Raw genomic sequence first — 17,542 nt, 5'->3', positions numbered from 1 at the left:
ATTTAATTTAGCATAATGTTTTTAAGGTTTATCCATGTTGAAACATGGATGAGAATTTCATTACTTTTTAAGATCAAATAATATTCTGTTATATATCTATACTATGTTTTGTTTATTCATCTGTTGATGGATATTTGGATTGATTTTACCTTTTGATAAGTGTGAATAGTGCTGTCATGAACAAGAGTACACAAGTATCTGAGTCCCTGCTCTCAGTGCTCTGGGGTACATATCTAGCAGTGGAATTCTATGATGTCTTACTGGTTTTTTAGTTTCATTTTAAGAAATATCCTGGCTTAGCTCTGGCTGATAATTTCTGCTTTTCTATTATTTCAACAATTTCTAGTCAATGGAAAATGTCTCTGAGTTTATATGTGAAATGGTGGTTTCCTTAAGGGCTGAATGTGGGTCAGTTGACGTTTGTACTTTCTTCTAACATCAGGGTTGTTGTGTCTTCCTGCTCCAGATGAGATCCTGTAGCAGCTGCAACTTACATAGTTTGGAAGCTGGGTGGTATAGTTTTTAAAAAGCAGTATTAAAAATATTGAGTTGGGCCGATTAAAAGTAATTTAGATAGAATTCTATTTGTTGCTTTGAAGCAAATCAGGATGGGGTGGTGATTGAATTGATAGTCCTGCAGCCAGACTGCTGGGCAACCTTGGCAAGTCAGAAAAACCTATGACAAGGATCCAAGGGTGGCTGGGAGGATTCACTGAGAGCTGTATGCCACACAGAACCATGCCCGACTCATAGTAAGTCTGAAGCTAATATTTGATCTTACACTTGTCTTCCTTTTAAAAACCAGCACCATCTCACTTTCACTTTTCCCTTCTCCCAGTTTTCTCACATCAGACCCTTATTTACAAAACATGAGCCTCATTTTTCCTCTGTGTCCACAGTCCTTTCAGATACAACTTTCATCATCATGTCTCCAGGTCTTTATTGAAGAAATTGGGTTAATAGTCATCTCTGAGACCTTCCTTTCTTCCCCTGCTCTCTCAACAACTCCTCTGATATTTTCTGGAGTCTTTATCTCCCTGTTTACTGTCTCATAGCTGCAGATCCTGGGATACCCTTTCATATCTGATGGTGATGGTCACCCCTACAGAGTCTGGGCATGAGTCAGGCCATTTCCCACACTGCATTATGGGGAAGATAAGGCCTTCATGGGCATTGAGTCCAAACTAGCACCTCTCCTTGACCTGTCTTAATACTGTTTTCCTACAGGCTCCTTTGGGGGAACTGGAACTGCTACTTTTCTGGTCTAGACTTGGGGTGTGTTCCTTATACAAGGTAATGGTGGAGGGATAGTAGAGAGAAAGACCCACAGAGAAGCCTGGGTTGGAGCAAAGTAAAAGGGAGCCTAATGGGAAAACCACCTAAGTGTTCATTGATGGATGAATGGATAAAGAAAATATGGGATATATATGTAATATATATTTGAAGAGAGTAAAAATGTATACATTTCCAATTATAAAATAAATAAGTCATGGAGATGTAATGTACAGCATGGTGATTACAGTTAATAATACTGAATTGCATATTTGAAAGTTGCTGAGAGAGTAAATTTTAAAATTTCACATCAGGGAAAAAAATGTGTCTATGTGTGGTTATGGCTGCTACCTAGACTTATTATGCTGATCATTTCACAATACATACATATATCAAATCATCATGTCATGCTCCTTAAACTAATACAATATTATGTGTCAGTTATATCTCAATAAAAAAAGAAGATATTGCAAGTTTTGGCAGACAGGAGGCAGGCCTTTGGCGGGCTCCTGAAGAATGGATAGGAAGAGCCTCCCAGAGAAGCTTTGCTGCTCCCTGAACATTGCAGCTGGCAAAGTGCATGAAGATTCGGGTATCTGGAGGAATGCATGAGGCTGAGCTAGTCCTTGAGATGATACCTGCTTCCTCTAAGATTGCTTGTCTAAGCGTTGGGACACCAGGTCAGCAGCAGCCCACAGAGCCGAGGCCACACCTAGAGCTCCCAGACTGCCACCCACTGCCACTGTCACAGGAGTCAGAGCGGTAGTGCCCACACTGGTGGGACCTGTGGTGGCTCAGGCAGCAGCTGCCACTGGATCTGTGGCCACAGCCACCTCCAGAGCCTGAAGTCCATCTGCCAGTACAGCCTGAAGTATAGCTGGAGGGGAGCACTGTGCTGGGCTCCTCAGGAGCACTTGGCCGGCACTGCTGCTGGCTCTGCTGGCTCTGCTGGCAGGACATCATGGTGGGATGGTGGGAGAGCAGGGAGCCTGGACAGAATAAAGAAAACAGTGCAAGAGCTCCAGGCCAGTGTATTCTCTGTGAATAGTTTTATGAAGACTCTGCTCTGAATACTAGCTGCTTCCCAAGCTCTGACATTGAGGAGGAAAATGAATGAAGTTAACTGATCTGGTAAGACATTTCCTTCACTTTTCCCTCCTTCCAAAAACAATGCTGACATCTTCTTCCTGGGCCCCAAGTCTGTCTGTCTGCATAGAAACATGGAAGCAAATACACCCAATTAAGTGATGAACCCTGGAGAATGTCTCTCTGCATGAGCGCATCTTTCAGGATTAAGAATGGACAAGCAATCGGAGAAGGACAAACATTATATGGTCTCATTCTTTTGGGGAATATAAATAATAGTGAAAGGGAATATAAGGGAAGGGAGAAGAAATGTGTGGGAAATATCAGAAAAGGAGACAGAACATGAAGACTCCTAACTCTGGGAAACGAACTAGGGGTGGTAGAAGGGGAGGAGGGTGGGGGTGGGGGTGAATGGGTGACAGGCACTGAGGGGGGCACTTGACGGGATGAGCACTGGGTGTTATTCTGTATGTTGGCAAATTGAACACCAATAAAAAATAAATTTATTATTAAAAAAAATAAAAAGACCTTGCATGGACCAATGATGAGTATACATTACAAACCAAGGATTATTGTTAATCCAAATCTCTGCACTTTAAATCCAATAATAAGAAAATTTAATGAAACTCCAGGAATAACTGTCTTCCCTGAACACTACTTTTGGGCTTGCTCATCTCATCTTCCTCTTTCAAGCCATCAGTCAAATTGCCACGGAGAAGACCTGATCCTTGTTTGTTTCTTTGTTCATCTATTATTATTATTATTATGCCTATCGTAGGAGGCTTGTCCTGGATTTGAGCCTCAGTAAAGCACTTCCTGCTGCAGAGCTAATACACAGTTTATTAGGTCATAAAATACTTTCTTTAGGCCAACCAGGTAAGTTTCTTCTCCTTGTGTGACCCCAGAATTCTCAGGATATCAGGGCTACTAAGGCAGTGTCAGAACACAGCTCACTACAGTTCCCTCATGCTCTGGGTCGTGGGCTTGGGTGTTTTCTTCTGTGAGTTTGATGCACTGAGGACTGTTTTGAGAAGGAAAGAGTGGGCTTTGAGATGAGCAGTTTCTAGATTAAGGTGCTCATTAGGAGGAGGAAAAGAACAGAAACATCAGGATATGGAGATTCCAGGGTGGGGCTGGGAAGATGCATGTTGCTGATGAGTTCTGGAGTGGCTTGAGCCACACTGACTGGGGACACCTGTTACATCCAGAGTGCAGCCCCACAGCAGCACAGATCTCACATCACTGGGATTAAGGATGGCCTCTGGGAGAGGAAGTAAGATGGCAAAGAAGTCTGGGCTTTCATCCTTCAAACACAGCTGTATTGAGTCAGGTCACTTAGAACACCCAGAAAATTGATTTGAGGATTAGAAGAATCTCCATGTTTGGAAGGAGACAGTGTGGCAGGTGCAAGGTGCATGGAAGTTAATTGGAGGAGAGAAAAACTGCCATGCTGCAGAGGGGAGAGAACCCTTCTCCTGGGGAGAAAAAAAGGAGACAAAGAGGGAGGAGTTCAGGAGTACAGCATCGGGTTTGCACAAGAAAACCTCTTGGAGCACAGACTGAAGAGACAGGGATTAAGTGTCTCAGGTTTTTTTTTTTAAGATTTATTTATTTATTTATGATAGACAGAGGGCGGGGGCAGAGACACAGGAGGAGGGAGAAGCAGGCTCCATGCCGGGAGCCCGACGTGGGACTCAATCCCGGGTCTCCAGGACCGCGCCCTGGGCCAAAGGCAGGCACCAAACCGCTGTACCACCCAGGGATCCCCTGTCTCAGGTTTTTTGTAAACAGTGAGTGTAGCTCAAACTCTGAGGTTTTGGAAATGTGCAACTTTTGCCAGACCTGAGCTATAGCCTGTGCTCCTAGGGAGGAATCAGGCTTACGGATTGTTTGATTGTCTCTCTGTTTTGTTTTTTTCTTTTCTCTCTCTCTCTCTGGAAGTTCTTTCTTTCTTTCTTTCTTTCTTTCTTTTTCAGGCATTTTTAAGAAAAAAAAATCAAAGCACATGTAGATAAAACTCCCAACACTCCCCACTGCAAGTAAGGGGAAACTCTTCAGAGGACTGACCAGTGGTAAAGAGCAACCAAAAAGCAATAGCGGAGTGTGCACAGCATACTCCAGAAACACTTCCTGAAGTGCCAAGCCCTGGACAATGTATGACCTCTTTGGTGCAGGAAGCATCAAGCTTCCATAGTTTTGTGTCCAAGATTGTGAATCTGAGAAACCACCAAGGAGCCGAAACCGATGCAAACGAACGAGGGTTTATTAAGAAGCTCGAGCTTGGTTCCAAGTATACCCGACACAGCAGAGCAGGGACTTCGATCCTGAGGTTAAGAGGCGTAGCAGTTTTATAGGGTCCAGTGGCCAATGAGATTGTAACACATACAGAAACTTGCATAGTCATGTCGGTTCACACACAAGTGGCCAACTGAATTACAATTTACCCTATTACTGTTTGAACTAGCCTATCACTCTGGTCAGAATTGGTGCGCAGATTTGGCGGGCAAAAGGCAGGGTTTACGTTCTTATGAGCCTCTTTCCGGTAAGGGTGTGCTCAGCGGCTTGATTAGGGTGGGGGAGTGCCTTAAGCAATAAGCAGGTCATATGGAGGTTATACATGAGATGGCGGGTGTAGCACAAAATGGAGTTAGTCCTGCTCTGCTTGTCCAGGGGTAGGGGATCTTTGTTAAATTCCTTGGGTCCCACACTTAATACCTGAAAAATGGAAACTTAGCCAGAATGACAGGATGGAAGAACTCTCCCCAAAGGAAAGGTCAGGAAGATATTACAGCCAGGGACTTGCTCAAAACAGAGATAAGCAATATATCTGAATGAGAATTAGATCACAAAGGTAGACTTAGGGAACTCAGCGATTCTATAAACTGAAATCATATCCATATTATAGGAGTTGCAAGAAGAAGAAGAGCAGAGAAATGGGGAAGTTTTATTTGAACAATTTATAGCTGAGAACTTCTCTAATCTGGAGAAGAAAATGGGCATTCAAATCCCAGAGGCACAGACAACTCCCCTCAAAATCGACGAAAACAGGTCAACACTATGACAGGTCACAATGAAACTTGCAAAATACAAAGATAAAGAGAGAATTCTGAAATCAGATAGGCAAAAAAAGGTCCTTAGCCTATAAGGCTAGACACAAAAGGTCAGCAGTAGCCTTGTCCACAGAGACATAGTAGGCAAGAAGGACTGGCATGGTATATTCAACAAGCTAAATGGGAAAAATATGTAGCTAAGAATGCTTTATTCAACAGAGCTGTCATTCAGAATAGGAGAGATAAAGAGTTTCCAAGACAAAAGCTAAAGGGAGTTCAACAACACTAAACCAGTTCTGCAAGAAATATTAAAGGTGGGGGGTACTGGGTGTTATGCTATATGTTGGCAAATTGAACTCCAATAAAAAGAAATTTAAAAAAAATAAAATTAAAAATTAAAAATTAAATAAAATAAAAATAAAATAAAAAAATAAAGAGGACCCTTTGAGCAGAAATGAGAGACCAAAAGTAACAAAAACTACAAAAGTACAGAGACAATCTACAGGAACAGAGATTTTATAGGTAATACAATGGCACTAAATTCATTTATTTCAATAATTACTCGAATGTAAATGAACTAAATGCTCCAATCAAAAGACACGGATATTGGAATGGAAAAAAAAAAAAAGAAAGATCCATCAATATAATATGCTGCTTACAAGAGATTCATTTTAATTCCAAAGACAGTCCAGATTGAAAGTGAGGGGGGTGGGGCAGCCCGGGTGGCTCAGTGGTTTAGTGCTGTCCAGGTTGTGATCCTGAAGAGCCAGGATCAGTCCCACACTGGGCTCCCAGCATGGAGCCTGCTTCTCCATCTGCCTGGGTCTCTGCCTCTGTGTCTTTCATGAATAAATAAATAAAATATTAAAAAAAGAAAAAGTGAGGGGCTGGAGAAACATTAATCATGCCAATTGACATCAAAAGAAAGCTGGGGTAGCCATCCTTATGCCAGAAACTGGATTTTAAACCAAAGATTGTAATAAGAGATGAAGAAGAACACTATATCATAATAAAAGAGTCTATCCAACAAGATCTAACAGTTGTAAATATTTATATCTCTAGCCTGGGAGCAGCCAAATATATAAATTAATTGATAATAAACTTAACTCATTGAAAATAATACAATAATATTAAAGAACATTAACACCCCACTTGCAGCAATGAACAGATCATCTAAACAGAAGATCAAAAAGGAGATGGGGCTTTATATGATTCCCTGGACCATATGGATTTCATGAATATATTCAGAGCATTTCATCCTAAAGCAGCAGAAAACATATTCTTCTTGAGTGCACATGGAACATTCTCCAGAATATTGGGTCACAAAACAGACCTCAACCAATACAAAAAGATTGAGATTATACCATGCATATTTTCAGACCACAATGCTATGAAACTTGAAGTTAACCACAGGAAAAAAAAATTGGAAGGATTACAGATACATGGAGGTTAAAAAACACCCTACTAAAGAATGAATGAGTCAATGAGAAAATTAAAGAAGCATTAAAAAAATTCATGGAAGCAAATGAAAATAAAAACACAAGAGTTCAGAACTTTTGGGATGCAACAAAGGGTGTCATAAAAAGGAAGTATATATATACAAATCTTTCTCAAGAAACAAGAAAAGGGAAGGCAAGGCAAGATGCCGGAAAAGTAGGGTCCCCAAGTCACCTGTCCCCACCAACTTACCTAGATAACTTTCAAATCATCCTGAAAACCTACGAATTCAGCCTGAGAGTTAAAGAGAGACCAGCTGGAATGCTACAGTGAGAAGAGTTCGCGCTTCTATCAAGGTAGGAAGACGGGGAAAAAGAAATAAAGAAACAAAAGGCCTCCGAGGGGGAGGGGCCCCGCGAGGAGCCGGGCTGAGGCCGGGGCGAGGGTCCCCAGGACAGGAGAGCCCCGTCCCGGAGGAGCAGGAGCTGCACCAACCTTCCTGGACGGAAAGGCGCTCCCAGGGAGCTCGGGCAGAATCCCAGGAGGGGCAGGGATGCCCTCAGGCTCCCAGGGGCACTAACAGAAGGTGCGCCCCGGGGGAGAGCGCCGCCACACCTCGCAGCCCAGCTCCCTAAAGGGCTGCAGCGCGAGCCCTGCGGGCCCCAGGAGCAGCCGAGGTGGCAGCTCAGGCGGGAGCTCCGCGAGGAGGGGGCTGCACCGCCCCGGGAGCAGCTGCGGCGGCGCAGGCCCCGGAGACCGGGGCGCGGGGGGACACAGCCCAGGATGCGGCGCTCCCCCACGGGACAGGCAGAGACTAGGAGGACACAGGGCAGCAAGGAAAAAAAATAAATTTATTATTTAAAAAAAGAAATGGATTAGAAGACATGACCTGAGTAAACATTTCTCCAAAGAAGACATACAAACGGCCAACAGACACACAGACACGTGAGAAGATGCTCAACATCTCTGGGGATCAGGGAAATACAAATCAAATACAAATACAAAACCCAATGAGATCCCATTTCAACCCAGTCAGAAGGGCTAAAATTAACGACTGAGTAAACAACAGGTTTACTGGTGAGGACGTGGAGAAAGGGGAACCCTCTTACACTGTTGGTGGGAATGCAAGCTGGTGCAGCCACTCTGGAAAAGTGTGGAGGTTCCTCAAAGAGTTAAAAATAGAACTACACTTCGACCCAGAAATTATCTAAAGAAAACAAAAACAGTGATTTGAAGGGGCACCTACACCCACATCAGCAATTTCCACATCGCCAAAATATGGAAAGAGCCCAGATGCCCACCGAATGATGAATGGATAACAAAAAGAAACAACGAAAGAAAGAATAAAAAAGAGAAAAAAAGAAAAGAAAAAAGACAAGACAAGACCTCTCTACTCTGGAGAACCATATAACTTGGAAAAATACTGATTCCCCCTTAGCCAAGCTGGATCCCTGAGATTGTCAGTTCTTCCACCTAAACTGTAATATCTGTATTCTGCCTAAAGCTCAGTTATCACAAATGTAAATACTTGTTTGTTGTTTCTCCTAACTGGGATATCTGTGTGAAATTATACCCAGAGGCAAACTGGGATCTCTTTGAAGCAGAGAGGATGGGAAACCTGCCCTGTTTCCCTTGCCCATGGTCACCCAGCTCTGCACATGCAGGAACCATCCAGGGTCCCATATGTACCTTGAAAGAACTTTTCGGAATTACTAATTCAGAATGAGTAAGTTGTAAATTGGAGTGACAGGGAAAACTATAGCCTTTACTATTAATTTAGTATCTAAAAATAGATATTTAGGAGCACCTGGGTGGCTTAGTGGTTGAGCATCTGCCTTTGGCTCAGGTAGTGATCCCGGGGTCCTGGGATCGAGTCCCACATCGGGCTCCCTGCAGGGATCCTGCTTCTCCCTCTGCCTGTGTCTCTGCCTCTCTCACTCTGGGTCTCTCATGAATAAATAAATAAAATCTTAAAAAAATAAAAGTAGATATTGAGACCAACAACAAACCAAAATGTAATATATTTGCTGTAACGAGGTTTATTTAATTTAATTAAATTTAAATAAGTGAATGTTGAAGTCCTGATGATAATTTTATTTTAGTTTTATATAATGTAATGTATTTTATAATTGTATTTGAGGTAAAATTTGATGAGGAATGCATGTATAATATCATAATTAAATCAAATGGAAAAAACAGTATTCAGTTTACATAAAGCTTAGCCATTATGAGGTCTATGCTATCAAGCAAGACCCACATACCACCTCCACCACTGTCAACCTCATAATTATCAACCATGTTTGCAAAATGGTTCATTATCATCATCTGCATAATTTTTCCTTATTCTTCCAAGCACATGAACCATTATCTTCTATCACCTTCTTCACTGTTAGACAATAGTACATATCTCATAGGCAGAAAGATGTGGACACATGGAAACACAATGAAGAAGTGATCTTCTTCTCCTCATCCTCTTTTTCCCCTTCCTCCTCTGCCACCCCTCCTCCCCCTCCTCCTCTTCCTCTTCTCCTTCTCCCCATCTCCCTCCACCTCCTTCTTCCTAATAATGTGAGTTGTGAATCTTGTCACTTCTAGGATCTTGTCATGTCTTGATCCACTCTAACTTTTATGCTGCTCCCCATGCTGCCGTGGGGACCATGAGGTCCCCCAGCAGCTTTTCTGTCTTAGGAACTGGCTTCCAACCTCCATCCTTTACCCGATACATCACAATCCCACAGGACAATGACTTTATCCAGTTATCACCTCCAGAAAATATCTGAAGTCTCAATCACCCTGAGACTTGTGGTGCATTGAGGGACCGACCTCCAAAAGCTGGGATCTTAGGCTTGAGGTCTTTGTAAACACTTCTGTTTAGCACGTATCAGATCCAATATATTTGTTTGTCCAAATGATGCTCCATTATTGTGAGGTACTGATGGAAAGAAAAACGCCATGAATCTCTCTGTATTACTAGCATTGAATGTAGTAAAAGGGACAGAGCCTGTGCCAAGGCCTGGAAGGGAATGAATAAATAAGGGCACAGCAGCAGGTCCAGAGCAGACCCGAGTGGGAAGTAATATGGCAGTCACAAGGTTCCACCTTATTAAAACTTTACACTCATGTGCAGAAACACACTGGAGGCAGGGAAGTAGGGAGTGTTCACAACCTCCCCCGGTTGTGAAAGCAGCAGCCGGCTCCGGCCCTATATCACAAACCCTGCACAGGATAAAAGGGCTCCTGCCCTGGGATCCTCATCCACAGCCTCCTCAGGAACAGCCTTGTCCTGCCTCCTCTGCATCCTGTGAGTAACCCCTCAGCTGAGAGTTTGGGAAGACAAGCCCAGATCTGAACAGAACCAGCAGGAAGGGGCCCAAGCAGTGGGCAGCAGTGGATGGGGAAGGGGATGATGGTGAGAGAGGAGTTACTGAGGCACCCGTCAGGAAGCTGTGAACCCCCAAAGCCACAGGTCTTTAGAATTCCTTCCATTCCCGTCTCAAATATGTTGTCAGGGGTTCACAGAGAGCCATCTGGCATCCAACTGCACATGTTCCCTCCAGATTCCCATCTCTGTCCCACAGAGCTTGGCTTAGAAAGCAGCTTGGTCATGGGGACAAGTATTTGACAAAACCCACAAGGAGGGGACTTTTGCCTGAAGCTTCTGTGCTCATGTTTCTTCTATTTGTTGAAGGTCAAACTCCTGCAAATATGTCCTGCCAGCAGAGCCAGCAGTAGTGCCAGCCCCCTCCCAAGTGCCCTCCAAAGAGCCCAGCCCAGTGCTCCCCCCGCCCCAGCCCCTGCCGGCTGTGCTCCTGGTTCCAGGAGTGGCTGCAGCCCCAGCTCTGGGGCTGGCTGCTGTCTGAGCCGCCACAGATCCCACAGATGCTGGGCTGCAGCTCTGGCAACTGGGACAGGGGCAGTGGGTGGCAGTCTGGGGGCTCTGGATGTGGTCATGGCTCCAAGGGCTGCTGTGGATCTGGGATCCTGAGGCCGAGACAAGCAATCTTAGAGGAAATAAGAATCCACAGGGACCAGAAAAAGCTACCTGATTACCAGCCTTTCTTGGATCCCCTATTATTTTTGCTTGCCTAGGCTGAGCTGGGGGTGTCCCCCGGGGGGGAGGGGAATCAAGCTCTTTCTTGAAAGCTCTTTCCATCTGGTCCAGGATCACACAGTCCCTAACCCTCGGCACCTGCCAGTGATTGGCAGCACCTGCCCTGGACCCTGTGAAAAAATAAACCTGTTCCTCCTTACCACAGGTGGTTGGCTTGTCATTTCACTCTATCCCTGCCCTCAGTTCCTTGGCCAACACAACCCAGCTCTGGGGGCAGAATCATCACTCTGGAGCAGGAAAAATGATCAGATCGTCTATTCCACCCCCACTCACAGAAGGTCCATGAAGAGTTTTTAGGCTGGATCAAAGACAAGAGAGGATGAGGGAGGTATTGATTTGAGGCCCTGCAACTGTCAATAAAAGGGCAGTTTTTTTCCTGTGAAATCTTGGTGGGTGTCCATTCAAACTGGGAATTGCCTCATCTGGGAATTGCCATTGTGTGATAAGGGACTTCTATTTATTTTGATAAATTATTTCTGGGTCCTAATTAAGAAACAAGAAATCAAGAGACAAACAAAATGGCCAGAGGCACAACAGAATAAAGAGATGGAGGAAAGAGACAGAAGCCTCTGGAAGGAAAATTAATCCAAAGAGCTGTTTGAAGTGCAGGAAGAGATGGAAGGGAGGGAAGTATTTAAATTAATGAAGTCTAATTAATGAAGCCTATTTAAATTATTGAACACCAATAAAAAATAAATTTATTATTAAAAAAAAACCTGGGGAATGAGGGCACCTCATCTGGCAGGACTGAGGAAGACTTGGAGGCTCAGCAGTGCCCAGCACTGCCACTCTGAAGAACCAACAGCTATACCTCTGGTTGAATCGAATCTGTTTGTTTGTTTGTTTGTTTTTGTATATTTTTTTATTGGAGTTCGATTTGCCAACATATAGCATAACACCCAGTGCTCATCCCATCGAGTGCCCCCCTCAGTGCCCATCACCCAGTCACCCCAACCCGCCCACCTCCCCTTCCACTACCCCTTGTTTGTTTCCCAGTGTTAGGAGTCTCTTGTGTTCTGTCTCCCTCTCTGATATTTTCCACTCATTTTCTCTCCTTGAATCGAATCTCAGTGAAAAGGGAGCAGGGTCAATCCAGGAAGCTCCCAACCGGGACAGATCATGGAAAACTAGCAGTGATAAACAACATCTTTAAAGTGAAGCCCAAGTGGTGCCTGGGTACCTCAGCAGTTGAGCGCCTGCCTTTGGCTCAGGGTGTGATCCTACATCGGGCTCCCTGCATGGAGCCTGCTTCTCCCTCTGCCTGTGTTTCTGCCTCTCTCTGTGCGTCTCTCTTGAATAAATAAATAAACTCTTTAAAAAGCAAAACAAAACAAAGTGAAGCTCCAAACGAAAGTTTTCAGTAGTGAAGAAGAGTAGATCCCCAAACCTCAGGAGAGTGACACCAAGTTAGGATTTGGACCCATTTATTCATTCAAATCATTTTTATTGAGCATCTATGTGCTCAGTTCTAGGCATTAGACATACAGCACAGAATCAGAGAGACAACATTTCTTCTCTCAGGAATTTACATTGAAAAGGGCATGTGGGTGTCAGTCCTCAATTTTACATGATTCAGAATGAAATAGGGTGGCACTCTATTCAGTTGGCCTCTTACCCTCCCAGGGTAAATGGACATTGTGTGTTGGTCTAATGACCCTAGAGAAGACATCCAGCCCATACTTTGAGTCAGTGGTTTTGGTGGTGACAAAAAAGGACATGAGTATTTGCTAACTTCCACATCAAAAGACAACAGCCAAGAAAAGAGGGCATGCATTGTTAATATTAATGGGACCATGCTGGTGCACAAGCAAACTCTGTGCCGGTACCCTTCCCCCCTCCCTTCCACCTCCCTCCACAGCCCCAGTGGAAAACTATCTGTTCGGGTGCTCTCTTCTTCCCATGAATATCACTTATTTGAACACCTAAAAAGGGACAGCCATCCTCTAGGACTTTCTGTAACAGTTGTTATTACAGTTACTGTTGTTTTACTTTCTGTAAAACAATTTGCATCAATATTTATAAAAACAATAATTCTCTGTCACCATTATAGTTAATACTTGTGATTTAAAATATTTGTTCCTTTCTTAAATTTGATGATTCAGATGGCAATGCATTTCTAATATTAAAATAAAATTCAGGGGAGGGGCAAGATGGCGGAAGAGTAGGGTCCCCAAATCGCCTGTCCCCACCAAATTACCTAGAGAACCTTCAAACCATCCTGAAAATCTACGAATTCGGCCTGAGATGTAAAGAGAGACCAGCTGGAACGCTACAGTGAGAAGAGTTCGCGCTTCTATCAAGGTAGGAAGACGGGGAAAAAGAAATAAAGAAACGAAAGGCCTCCGAGGGGGAGGGGCCCGCGAGGAGCCGGGCTGAGGCCGGGGCGAGTGTCCCCAGGACAGGAGAGCCCCGTCCCGGAGGAGCAGGAGCTGCACCAACCTTCCCGGGCGGGCGGAAAGGGGCTCGCAGGGAGGTGGAGCAGGACCCAGGAGGGCGGGGATGCCCTCGGGCTCCCGGGGACACTAACAGACACCTGCGCCCCCGGAGAGTGCTCCGAGCTCCCTAAGGGCTGCAGCGCGCACGGAGGGACCGACCGGAGCAGCTCGGAGGGGCTCGGGCGGCGGCTCCGCGGAGGGGGCTGCGGGGCGGGAGCGCGAATCCACCAGCGCAGGCCCCGGAGCACAGGGCGCCGGGACACAGCCCAGGATCCGGCCTCCCCCGGGACAGGCAGAGGCCGGGAGGGCCCGAGACAGCGAGGACGCTCCTGCCCGAGCTGAGCAGATCAGCGGCCCCGCCCCGGAGCCTCCAGGCCCTGCGGACGGAGAACCGAGAGCCCCGAGCCCCGTAGTTCCTGCGGAGGCTAAATCCAGGCTTCCAGAGTTGCCATAGCAACTGCTGCTGTTCCTCCTGGGGCCCCACGGGGTAAACAACCCCCGCTGAGCCCAGCAGGCAGGGGCAGAGCAGCTCCCCCAAGTGCTAACACCTGAGAATCAGCACAGCAGGCCCCTCCCCCAGAAGACCAGCTGGACGGACCAGTGATACTCCCCCGTGTTCCAATACAACTTGTTTTTGGCCACTCTGCACTGAGCAAAATGACTAGAAGGAAAACCTCACCTCAAAAGAAAGAATCAGAAACAGCCCTCTCTCCCACAGAGTTACAAAATCTGGATTACACTTCAATGTCAGAAAGCCAATTCAGAAGCACTATTCTACAGCTACTGGTGGCTCTAGAAAAAAGCATTAAGGACTCATGAGACTTCATGACTGCAGAATTTAGATCCAATCAGGCAGAAATTAAAAATCAATTGAATGAGATGCAATCCAAACTAGAAGTCCTAACGACGAGGGTTAACGAGGTGGAAGAACGAGTGAGTGACATAGAAGACAAGTTAATGGCAAAGAGGGAAACTGAGGAAAAAAGAGACAATCAATTAAGGGACCATGAAGACAGATTAAGGCAAATAAACGACAGTCTGAGGAAGAAAAACCTACGTTTAATTGGGGTTCCCGAGGGCGCCGAAAGGGCCAGAGGGCCAGAATATGTATTTGAACAAATCCTAGCTGAAAACTTTCCCAATCTGGGAAGGGAAACAGGCATTCAGATCCAGGAAATAGAGAGATCCCCCCCTAAAATCAATAAAAACCGTTCAACACCTCGACATCTAATAGTGAAGCTTGCAAATTCCAAAGATAAAGAGAAGATCCTTAAAGCAGCAAGAGACAAGAAGTTCCTGACTTTTATGGGGAGGAGTATTAGGGTAACAGCAGACCTCTCCACAGAGACGTGGCAGGCCAGAAAGGGCTGGCAGGATATATTCAGGGTCCTAAATGAGAAGAACATGCAACCAAGAATACTTTATCCAGCAAGGCTCTCATTCAAAATGGAAGGAGAGATAAAGAGCTTCCAAGACAGGCAGGAACTGAAAGAATATGTGACCTCCAAACCAGCTCTGCAAGAAATTTTAAGGGGGACTCTTAAAACTCCCCTTTAAGAAGAAGTTCAAGTAACTCTGAACGTGAATGGACTTAATGACCCCATCAAAAGGCGCAGGGTTTCAGACTGGATAAAAAAACAGGACCCATCTATTTGCTGTCTACAAGAGACTCATTTTAGACAGAAGGACACCTACAACCTGAAAATAAAAGGTTGGAGAACCATTTACCATTCAAATGGTTCTCAAAATATACCCTAAAAACTACAGAACACTTCTGAAAGAAATTGAGGAAGACACAAAGAGATGGAAAAATATTCCATGCTCATGGATTGGCAGAATTAATATTGTGAAAATGTCAATGTTACCCAGGGCAATTTACACGTATAATGCAATCCCTATCAAAATACCATGGACTTTCTTCAGAGACTTAGAACAAATTATTTTAAGATTTGTGTGGAATCAGAAAAGACCCCAAACAGCCAGGGGAATTTTAAAAAAAGAAAACCATATCTGGGGGCATCACAATGCCAGATTTCAGGTTGTACTACAAAGCTGTGTTCATCAAGACAGTGTGGTACTGGCACAAAAACAGACACATAGATCAATGGAACAGAACAGAGAACCCAGAAGTGGACCCTGAACTTTATGCTCAACTAATATACGATAAAGGAGGAAAGACGATCCACTGGAAGAAAGACAGTCTCTTCAATAAATGGTGCTGGGAAAATTGGACATCCACATGCAGAAGAATGAAACTGGACCACTCTTGCACCATACACAAAGATAAACTCAAAATAGATGAAAGATCTAAATGTGAGACAAGATTCCATCAAAATCCCAGAGGAGAACTCAGGCAACACCCTTTTTGAACTTGGCCACAGTAACCGGAGAAGGACAAACAGTGTATGTTCTCATTCATTTGGGGAATATGAATAATAGCGAAAGGGAATATAAGGGAAGGGAGAAGAAATGTGTGAGAAATATCAGAAAGGGAGACAGAACATAAAGACTTCTAACTCTGGGAAATGAACTAGGGGTGGTGGAGGGGGAGGAGGGTGGGGGGTGGGGGTGAATGGGTGATGGGCACTGAGGGGTACACTTGACGGGATGAGCACTGGGTGTTATTCTGTATGTTGGTAAATTGAACACCAATAAAAATTAATTTATTAAAAAATAAAAAAATAAAAAAATAAAAAAAAATAAAAATCAAAAAAAAAATAAAAAATAAAATAAAATTCAACAGAAAAAATCCACATGGCTTACATAGTTTTAACTTCCCAAAACCTTGGTCAGTCGCTGCTACTTGGGTGTTCACTAGTCTCATCCTTATTACCCTCATGCCCATGTTCACCATGCCCATTAAGTATGATTCATAGCTCTGCTAACCTTCCTTGGCTGCCCCAGCCAACTTAAATCACTCCCTCTCCTAAACTACTCCTGGATCTCTTAGAATAAATATCATAGCCACTGAGATACTGACACAATGGTCCTCACATATATCTCAATTTGCAAGCTTTGTCACTGTAGCTTCTGTAGATTTCTTTTCTCTGTCTTTGATTTTACTTCTTGTATCTTTGGTCTTGTGCTTCTATTGCTTTATAGCATTTTCCTTCCCAGGTGCTGGCTATTAACTGGAGAAGAAGGAATTTCAGTGGAAGAATGTCTAACTCCAAATGAATGCTTAGCAAGCTCATTATTCTGGCCACCATATGGCCTCCACATCTTCTCAGATCCTCCAATGCCCCCTCAGATACACTCACCTTCAGCACCAGCACTACCTCTGCCTCCTGATGAGTACTCCTGGAGTCTGTGAGTTCCTTTTGGAATTGCCATCTGGGCTGGATGCACATGGACAAAGAGCTACACCTCTGCTCCTGCCACTTGTCCAAGTACTGCTCTCACATGCCAGGAGCCTCATCCTACCTATTAGCCCCAAGTGATAACAGGTGACACCATCTGGACACATCCTCCCTCCGAGTTACTGCAGACAAAGGAGACTGACACCCAAAGCCTCTGCCCTGAGACCTGAGGACTCCCTACACACACATATTACAGCATTGACCCTTGGATCATTCTTATTTTATTACTTGTCCATCGACCCTTTTCATGTAGTGTATAAGGTACTCAAGAACAGTGACCAGATCTTATTAATTTCTGAGTCTCTTGTGTACAACATTGGTAGGCAGCTATATCATAGCAACACCCTCTTTGAATAACTGAGTGGATGGATGAATGGGTGGGTGGGTGGATGAATGAAAAAATAAAATGACAGGCCTCAAGGAAATGAGGCACAGGTATTTGAAGAGTCCTATGACTTTCCTCACAGAAAATTCTTGGCACCTGCCCAGGATGATATGACGAATATAAGGATGGAGATTACAAAGAGCTGAATAAGCTCAACCTATGTTAAAGAAGGAAGGGAGGGGGATCCCTGGGTGGCGCAGCGGTTTGGCGCTTGCCTTTGGCCCAGGGCGTGATCCTGGAGACCCGGAATCGAGTCCCACATCGGGCTCCTGGTGCATGGAGCCTGCTTCTCCCTCTGCCTGTGTCTCTGCCTCTCTCTCTCTCTCTCTCTCTCTCTCTCTCTCTGTGACTATCATAAGTAAATAAAAATTAAAAAAAAAAGAAGGAAGGGAGGGAGGGAGAAAGGA

At 44.6% G+C, this 17,542-nt stretch overlaps 1 pseudogene; it reads left to right on the top strand.

Annotated features, from left to right (window-relative positions):
• The first annotated feature begins 10,550 nt into the window (after window positions 1-10,550).
• Window positions 10,551-10,934, top strand: LOC129501238 (late cornified envelope protein 3A-like; annotated as a pseudogene).
• Window positions 10,935-17,542: the final 6,608 nt, after the last annotated feature.

The sequence above is a fragment of the Nyctereutes procyonoides genome, unplaced genomic scaffold, assembly GCF_905146905.1.
Source record: "Nyctereutes procyonoides isolate TBG_1078 unplaced genomic scaffold, NYPRO_anot_genome, whole genome shotgun sequence".
NCBI classification, from domain to species: Eukaryota; Metazoa; Chordata; class Mammalia; order Carnivora; family Canidae; genus Nyctereutes; species Nyctereutes procyonoides.
The sequence above is the reverse complement of the archived record's forward strand: the minus strand, read 5'-3'. Positions and strand labels throughout refer to the sequence as shown.